This window comes from Mugil cephalus, chromosome 17 (assembly GCF_022458985.1).
Source record: "Mugil cephalus isolate CIBA_MC_2020 chromosome 17, CIBA_Mcephalus_1.1, whole genome shotgun sequence".
Taxonomy (NCBI): domain Eukaryota; kingdom Metazoa; phylum Chordata; class Actinopteri; order Mugiliformes; family Mugilidae; genus Mugil; species Mugil cephalus.
In genome coordinates, this window is record NC_061786.1 from 21,753,753 (window position 1) to 21,763,442 (window position 9,690).

The following is a 9,690-nucleotide window of genomic DNA, read 5'->3' on the forward strand; positions in this document are numbered from 1 at the left end:
TACTTGATCATTTTGGGATCTATTCTTCATTCCTAAGGTGTTTTTGTGTGTCTGCGTCAGGCTTCACCCAGCTGCCATCAAGGAGTGTCATTGCTATGGGGTGGGGGTCCTGGTCTGGTTTGGGGGGGGGGGGGCTACATGTCTAAACAAGAGATAAACAATGGGCAGCATTGGTTAATTTCTTTTTAACCCTTTCAGTTTGTTGATGACCTAAAGAATGGACCAGTCAAACCCCCACTCTCTTAAAAGACTGCCCAGTTCCTGATATCTACCACCGAATCTCCTCTTCTCCTTGGATGCAGAGCAGCTCGCGGATCTCACGGTCTTGTCAGAGCGCCGCCATGATCGATAAAACGTGTGCCATATCGCTATACAAGCTGTATATAAACACATCACACATGCATTCCCTGATAGGTGCGATTTCCCAAACATGACGTAGAGATAATTCACCTATGCGCTTCTATTAACGATCATGTAACAACACATTTGATTTGTTTGACTGAAAAAAAAAGAAAAAAAAATGAACAGAGATCGACTTCTCATGGGAGTAGACCAACACTTGGGCTGTTTTTGAGCTGCTCGCAGCCCTGGAGCTTCTACAATGACACAGTCTGACAGGCCGTCCAGACACAAAATCAGAATGTGACAGGCGGGTCGACGATGCGTTCCTGTTCACATCGAAGCCGAGCCGCTAAAATCCCCGGTGGATTGCCGGGTCCAAAACCCGAGTCGACTCTTTCACCTGGGTTTTTCGCTCGATGTGAAAAGGGGTTTACGTAACATCCACATGCATCCAAAACCAGGTTCAAAAGTTTCCCAGCAGAACATCCAATTGTCACAAGACGGTTCAATGTCATTTACTTCTCCTGTAAGTGGTCATAATGTTGTGGTTGATCGTTTATGTAATGATTTTACTGTGAAATGTGGAGCCCAGTGTTGCTCTAAAACATATATATTCTAACTCTACAGATAAAACAAGAAAGAAAAACTAAAATGGAATTTTTTCTTATTTTTCTGCCTTTTGTTTCGTTTTCAATTGTTTATGGATTTGATGCATTTTCTTTTCTTTGAATGTTCGAAAAATAAATAAAAAAATAAACTAACATGCGTTCATTGTGCATCAAAAACAGCTGCATCCTGCTGGGGATGGCTGCTGCCATCAAGGAGTGTCATTGATACGGGGTGGGGAGGTCTGGTCTGGTCTAGGTGGGGGCTACATGTCTAAGTAACATGAATGGATACGAGGTTAAAGTTTCCCAGCAGAACACTGAATTATCACAAGATGGTTTAAATGTTATTGACTTCTCCTGTCAGTGGTCATAATGTTGTGGCTGATTGGTGCATGTAATGACTTTACTGTGAAATGTGGAGCCCAGTGTTGTGCTAAAAGACACTTATTATTACTCTACAGGTAAAACACGAAAGAAAAACTGAAGAAAATGTCTTTGACTGTGACACCGGAGGAGGATTTGCTCCCTGGACGTCGTCCAAAAACCCTGAATCAGCTTCCAGCAGCAGCTGCTAGCGCACTGCCTTGCTCAAGGGCGAACTGGCTGCTGTTACTGCGAGAACACAGAACAATCCTTATTTAGGTCCTTAAAACTGTGTTTCCAAGAAGGTTATCAAAGTTCAGCACGCCCTCCCCTCCCTCCCTCCCTCTCACCCGCCGAGCTTGTGCCAAAAAGATGACATATTGATTTCCCACCTCTGCCCTTTGAATCAAACGTCCCCTCCCTGCTCCGTATCGAATCCTTCTGGAGGAATATCTTCTGCGCCCCTGCCTCCGCCCCGGCTCCTTTCACCGTGACTCCAGAAAGCCACCGTGCCCTTATAGCATTTGCAACGCTGATGTCACAAGGCAGCGGAGGAGGCGGAACGATCTCCCCACTGGGTCGACCATAAAGCCATGGAAACAAAAAAAAAAAAAAAAAACCTTACCACGGGCTGATTGAGAGGTGTTGATGCATTTTAATTAATGCCAGCTCCTGAGCCGAGTCTCACCGAGACACGTGGAGGGAGAAATTAGAGGGTGAGGCTGAGATGGAGGGAGGGAGAGAGAGAGCGGGAGATTATGCTGAGCACGGCTCACACTTCACCGCCTCAGAGCGACCGTTCTGATGGAGTCATTTCGTCGTCCTGCTATTGACCAACAACAGAGTGGAGTCAGACACTGGAGCAGCCTCCAGGGCCGCAGCTCACTGTACAATGACTGGAGGCCGATAGAGCTACAGTTTCAGGATAATGGCACAAGGCCGACGGCAGCACGCCGTTCTGTGATTCAGCCACGTCGTTACGCTCACATTCTTCTCACCTTCTTTATCATGTGCACAAATCTGTCTGGCTTTTTTTTCTTTATCTGTCGTATCATTATTATTATTATTATTACCTGCCTCTACCCAGCAGAAACGGCCATCCCAAACCAAAGTCTTTTTGGTTTTTAGCGCCATCAATCAAAATGTAGCCATAGTTACACAGCACATAGTTATGTACCGCTGTTAATCCATCTGTACAGCAGCAGATTTGTAGATTGTAGATTTATATTTTTTTGCCTTTTATTTATTTATTATTATATATTTTTTAGTTAAATATTTTTTATAATATTTAATATTGTTTATTCCATTATTGTAATTATTTTATTTATTTGTTTAATTCATTTTAATCGATTTTTTAAATTTAATATATTATTATTTATTCTTTCACTGTAATTATTTTATTTATTTTTTAATTTTATTAATTTTAAATTTTCACTTTTTTTTTTTTAATGGATCCTGGATCTGAAATAAAGAATATTTATTATTTTTTATTATTTTTATTTTTTTCTAACTAGGGGTTTTCGTGTGCAGCTGAGATACTGTGACCAAGCCATTTATCTTGCGGATCAATAAGGTCTATCTAACACTGTACAGGTGAGATAACACTCATACCAGAAGGTAGAGGGCGTTTGACCGACTGTGGCAGTTTACAGCAGAAGAAGAGAGTAGAAGAAAGAACCGGTTCAGGGAGCAGAGATGTAGACTTGCACAGTGCTCTCGTTTTCCATCACCTTTCAGTAATCGTGATTTTGTTAAACGTATAAACTGCAGTGCATGCTTTCCTGAGGAAGGAAACATGGATTTACTCTTCCCTCAGGAGGCTGATGAGGCCGAGCTCTTAACATGTTAAGTTCCTCCTCCTTCCTCCTTCAGTTAATAGCTGCAGCGCATCACTAGATGAGAGGATGTATGGAGTCAGGCCGAGCCGTGATTGAGCTTTAATTCCGTCCAGGAGGCCGGTGGAAAAGCTCCATCCTGCCTGATTACTGAATAAACAATGATGTGTAATGTTTGCATTTTATCATTCACACATATACAGAGAGGAGATGAGTTGTGTTCGCAGTTAACGGCGTAGATAACTACTAATAAATAATTACTGAGCTCAATTTACCGTCGACTTCCCTCTGTGTGTATCTGCCGCTTATAGAGAAGAACAGACGCCGTGATCCCCGTGTGGCACCTGCAGTTCAAATATGAAATTCATTTACACAGAAAATACAATCACTGTTTCATTCTTGGTTAATAAATGACCATAAATATATCAAACACCTGTCAAACCGAATCAGCGGCGCGTTAATAACGGCCTTCAAACGTCTCCGTTTATTCCATGTCGCCGAACACAACTATTGACTCTTCTCTTGGCCTTTAGAGCCGATCATCACTCATTCAAGGCGCTGGTTTTTATTTTAAAATGCACGCTTCTTCTTTTGTTCACTGAGGTTCAGTTGACTCAACAAAGCTTTACACTTCGTCCCCTCGGGCGGAATTACATGGGAAACAACCGCCGCCGCCGCCGGTCTGGTTCTGGATCGCCGCCACTTTTTCCGCCCGTCACACAGATTTTATCCCATTTTCAGATTCCGTCCCCGCTGTGGGCGACATCATCAAGCCGCGGCGCTACACAACCTCCCCCCCGTGCGTTATTGCCTTTAAAAAGGCGCCGGAATCATTGGTCGTGAGCGGCGCTATGAGATCTGAGCGGAATGAAACGCAGCGTGTCTCCATGTGGACTCCATGCGCTGGAAATGCGTTCTGGCTATTAATGAGCATTGTACTGCGTCTTGAATCATAAAAGCCATTATGGGGAGATGGAAAGCACATTTATTTGAGCCATATGCTTAGATACAGCTCTGAGGTACGGCTGCAGGTTCCTACATCTTCCATATTCTTTTGCAGCCTTAGTTTCTCTGTATTTTAAATGTACTCGTGATCATTACAAACAGCTACTTTACATCTACTGTTTGCCTTTATAATGTCTGACCAAACTGACATCAACGAGCCAATGAAGCCACATTGTTACGCTGCTCGAGTCTGGACCAAAAAGTTTGGGTGCAACTAGTGACAGCGATGATGCTGGATGCGCTACAGACACCAGAGCCGAGCGTCGGCCTCCTGCCGCACAGCGTTTACGCTTCAGTCCAACCTCCTCCTGCATCCAAATCCAATCATGGTTTGTGTTTGTGGAGAATAATTTGGGCTTTTTCAGAATCTGAAAATTAGGCCTCCCAGAGCCAAATAAATAGACGGATCGGAATCTGTCCACGGGGAGTTTGGTGGCATCGTAGAGTTAGGCCTTTGGCAAACACAGATCAGGCGTAACATTATGACCACCTGCCTAATATTGGCCGCAAGTTTGGAAACACGATCAAATTTGTACTCTGCAACAAAATCAACATGATTATTGCATAAAGAGTAACTTATCAGAACATTTTTATAATTCTGTAATTATCAGAGTTTTTCTTTCTTCAGCAGCAGCGCGGCCGATACGAGGCATTCGTTCCACAGGGGACGTTTGTATGAAGACTCTCAAAAGCCAAAAAGTTAAAGTGTTTTGTTTTTTTAACTGTTGCTCTAAAGTTGTCAAACCCTAAATCTAAGCCCTTCTTTTCTTTTTTCTGACATTTATTCATCATTTTCTCATCTTCCATACCTCTTCATCCTCACTAGGGTCGCGGGGTTTTCCTGGATTCTATCCCAGATGTCATCGGGCGGCGAGAGGCCGGGTCCACTCTGGACAGGTCACCAGCCTATAGCAGGGCAAACACACACAGAGACAAACAATCAGGGTCAGGTTAGATGAGCATGTCTTTGGAGGTGGGAGGAAACCTGGAGGAAACCCACGCAGACACAGGGAGAACATGCAGACTCCGCTGTGCCGCCCATGGTTCATATCAATAAAAGCAAAGTGTGATCACGCAGTAAATACATCCCACAATACACAGAACTCACGCTGTGAACAGAAACTTTAAGTAGTGCAGGTTTCCCTACACAATATTAGGAAGAAGTGTCAGCTCTGCTTCAGACAAAACCCTTTTCAGTCACCTATCATTTCTTTATGTATTTATTTTATATATGTATTGTCTCCTGGGGATAAATAAAGTTTTTTGAATCTGAATCTAAATTGTGTGAAGATTCCTGATGCTGACCAAAATAAACTGCATTCATTCATTCATTTATTCATTCATTGTGCCTCCAAAACATCTGCATCCTGCTGCCATCGAGGAGTGTCATGGCTATGGGGTGGTGGGGGGGTCTGGTCTGGTCTGGTCTGGTCTGGTCTGGTCTAGGTGGGGGCTACATGTCTAACTAACATCCACATGAATGAACACCAGGTCCAAAAGTTTCCCAGCAGAACATGTGATGGTTTAAATGTTATTTACTTCTCATGTCAGTGGTTCTAATGTTGTGGCTGATCGGTGCAGTCGACATTATTATAAAATACAAAGAGTTTAACTTGAAAATCAAAGTGTTGCTCTATGAAGGTGCATGTTTAAAATAAAGTCAGCATAGATTCTGACATGAAACGATGCTGATGAACGCTCCAGACTCCTTTCTTTTTTCATGACGAATATCGTTCTAACTTCAAGGACGTGTTGTCGGTGGTTTTGCTCGTGCACATTCTGAGTCGACTATTTCCAGCGGTGTTGGAGGAGCCGGCTCGTGGAACCCTTTGAAACTCCATCCTGTCTGTCCTGGAGGGCTGACGGTGCGCGAGCTTCCAGCTACCGGCTGCAACAATGATTGGAGTTTGTGTCGGGCAACATATTTGTGCGTGCCCCTGTAGCACAGGCCATGTCATCGAAATGCCAACTTGTCACTAGCCTTGCATTTTAAACCCTTTGAAGATGAAGCCGAATACGAGAGGCCTCTCCTGCAGTGGTGCCAGTGAACTGCAGCATCAGCTCTTGTTGAAGGCTGGAGCTGGAACCACAAACTTATATATATATATATATATACACATATGAAATAAAGCAGAGATCTGAGGTGTGTTTGAGTTTTTCAAGACGGGCCTGCGGTGTAATTACAATCAAAGTGGGTCATCGCAGTGGGCAGGCGATGAGACGGATGTGTCCAACAAGAGGCGTGAGGCATGAAGGATCCATACGCCCTTGGCAACCTGGTGGCGGCTGCGATGATGTGTTTGCAGCGGCATATTTCACACGCATAGCGAGGACGCGCCGAGATGGATAAATCAATGCGGGGGCCATCTGGGGAAGTGGAAGTCCAAATGAGAAATAGGTTTAATGCCGACGCTCATTGGGGAGTAGCCTCACAGACCTAATTAATCCATTCATTATCGACACGTAGAACAGAGGGAGAGCTTTGTCATTTCCATGTCACAAATGAAATGATTTCCCCCTTTAAAGGCAGCTACTGGCCACGGAAAATATGTGAAAGAGTCTTTTTTTTCTTTTCTTTTTAGCGATTTGACGTAGCTGTACTTACACATCAGGGCGTCTCAACAGTCTTTACAAAAGGAAAATAATATGTTTGCATATCGTGCATCAAAGCAAAGACCTCCACACGCAGAATTTAAACTGGTACAACGAAGAAAATAAACTGAAGTGCAGCTCATCAGCACATCTACATTAAGGCCTCCGCTGCTTTTGTGCGACGCTGAATGTCCTCGTTGTCCTTGTCTGCCCTCAGGCTGAGTCAGTCGTCATCACACACTAAATGACACCTCTCACTCACTTTGCATGGTTTGATGAGAGCAAGAGAACAACAATAAACTGCAAAAACCAACGCATCCGTCTACCGAGAGGAATTATTAATACAAAGATCAGCCACAACATTAAAACCACCAGCAGGAGAAGTAAATAACATTTAAACCGTGTTGTGACGTTTTATTGTTCTGATGGGAAACTTTTGGCATTGATTCGTGTGGATGTTATTTAGACACGTATCACTCACATAGACCAGACCAGGCTAGAATATTACTAATATTACTAAAATTATTTACAGTGATGAAAACTACAAGACCTCATGATGCAAAAATGTTTTTTTTTAATAGTTTAATTTAAAAGTAGAAAAAATACACTATTAATCTCAGTTTAACACGATGGTGTTTGTCTCTGTTTTGGTTTTACCAGGCTATTGTTTTTAGCCGTTGTTAGCATGACATGAGCTTGTAGTTCCCATATAACACATGAAAAACTTAAATTACACTATAACAGCATTTCAACGTCTGTATGTGGATAAATACGGTCTGTACGACCGATTTAATGCAACTAAAACTAATCAGAAGAGCTGATAAACAGAATATTATCGGAGCTTCTAATTACTGTTTACACACGGGGCGGCCATCTTGGAAACTCACCTCGGCGGAAGTGACGATTCTACGACTTTACGAGTAGAAAATCCATCATCACGGTTTAAAGTTTCCAGTATAAAATTCCAACTGGGAAGTCGGAAATTAAACGACCATGTCGCACAGGTGAGATTCATGTGGGCGGAGCTACACAAGCAGGAAGTGAAGAGCCCTTTTGAGAGTTGGGTGACTTTCAAAATAAAACAGGAAATGACCCAAAAACGGGGCTGATAATGGGTATTTAAGCGTAGCTTCAAAACTTTTTTTTTTTTTTAATTATTTTGTCTGTTTTGTTCCAGATACCGATGTACAGGTGCTTGAAAATGCATAACGTTTTATTTCATGTGATGACTGAATAAAAAAAATAAATAACACTTCACTCTGACATTCACTCTGAGTCACACACCTCATTCAGTGAGAAGTGATGCATTTTTTTTTTCCAGACGTGTTTAGTTAAATGAGACTGTGTTTATTCTCTTAACGGCTGCTGCAGCACTCGCATACGAAAAGCATTAGCGTCGCATTCACGCCAACAGAAATACATGAACTCAATGTAACTGCAAGATATTATTAATCTGTGACAATCTTTTCTATTTGTGAACGAACCTGTAAAGAGATTTTTACTTTTATCTTGGCTGGTAGGTGCGTACCTTGGGATTTGGAGTCACGCCGTTGTCGTGGAGCCAGACACTGGAGCAGCTTCCAGGGCCGTAGCACGACTGCACAATGACTGCAGGCTGATAAAGCTACAGTTTCAGGATAATGGCACAAGGCCGACGGCAGCCACGTAGTTACACTCACATTCTTCTCACTTTTTTTTAACGTGTGCACAAATCTGTCTGGTTCTCCCTCAGCTCATCTCTGTTTGTTATTTATGATTTGATATTAACCGCCTGGAGGAAGGAGGAAGGAAATTTGTGAACTGATTGGGTATCGAAAAATGCAAAACTAGAGTACAGTCATTTTTATTTTTTAATTTTTTCTATGGCTTGTTCAACTAAATCCTGCAGGGGGCAAAGGAAGGAGGAAGGGAGCGTTCACCGTGGGCTGTTAAATGAAGAGCTACAGGCGACAGGCTGCACCTCGACACACTAACCACATTAACCACGTTCCTCCGCTGTGTGAAAAATTACTCGCGCCGTGTTTTGCATGAAATCAGATTGCAACAATTGACTGACTTCTTCTTCTTTTCTTTTTTTTTTTTCCTTTTACAAAGAAAAAATAATCATCTTGTTTGGCTGCAGGGCAAACAAATTAATGTTTTTTTTGTATTTGAGCTCAAGAGCTCAAGAAGTTCTAGCTCTGCAGTGGCAAAACCACACAACTGGAATCTTGATTACAACTTTAATGTGTTACATTCCGCCTCAACACGCTTTATAAGCTGCCTCTAGTATTCTCAGTCATTTAGGAAGGCAGGTAAAACATTCACATTTTTTACTTGAACTATAATAACCTCAATCTTATACTTTATCTGCTTATTCACACACAGATGTATATACACACTGTTGACACAATTCAAAGTCAAAAACTCTTTGCAGGTACCAGACATACAAAGCAATTAAAAAAAAAAATAAAGTGCACATTTAAAAATGCAATGTAATAAAATAAAATAAAATAAAATAAAGTGAAATAATATAAAATAAAATGCAATAATACCAGCTACAATAAAATAAAATAAAATAATATAAATTAAAATTCAATAAAATAAAGTAATATAAAATAATATAAAATGAAATGCAATAATACAAACTAAAATGATAAAATAAAATAAAATAAAATAAAATAAAATAAAATAAAATAAAGAGTTCCCAGTGGTAGGAGCCAAACTATTTTTTTGTTTTGTAAAAACTGTGTCTTTTTTGCCCCAAGTTTATTCTTTGTTAACTCTCAGAATGATAATTGGTGACCTGCCTGTCTATCTGTATATGCCCTCTTTACTCTCCTCCACCAACTTTATCTTTTAATTTAGAGCTCGGCTTTTTTGGCTCCGGTAGAACTTGTCTTATCTGGCTATTTGTTTTTCCTGCTTAGTCAATTGGAGCTGTTGTAACAGTATCTTCGTTTTGC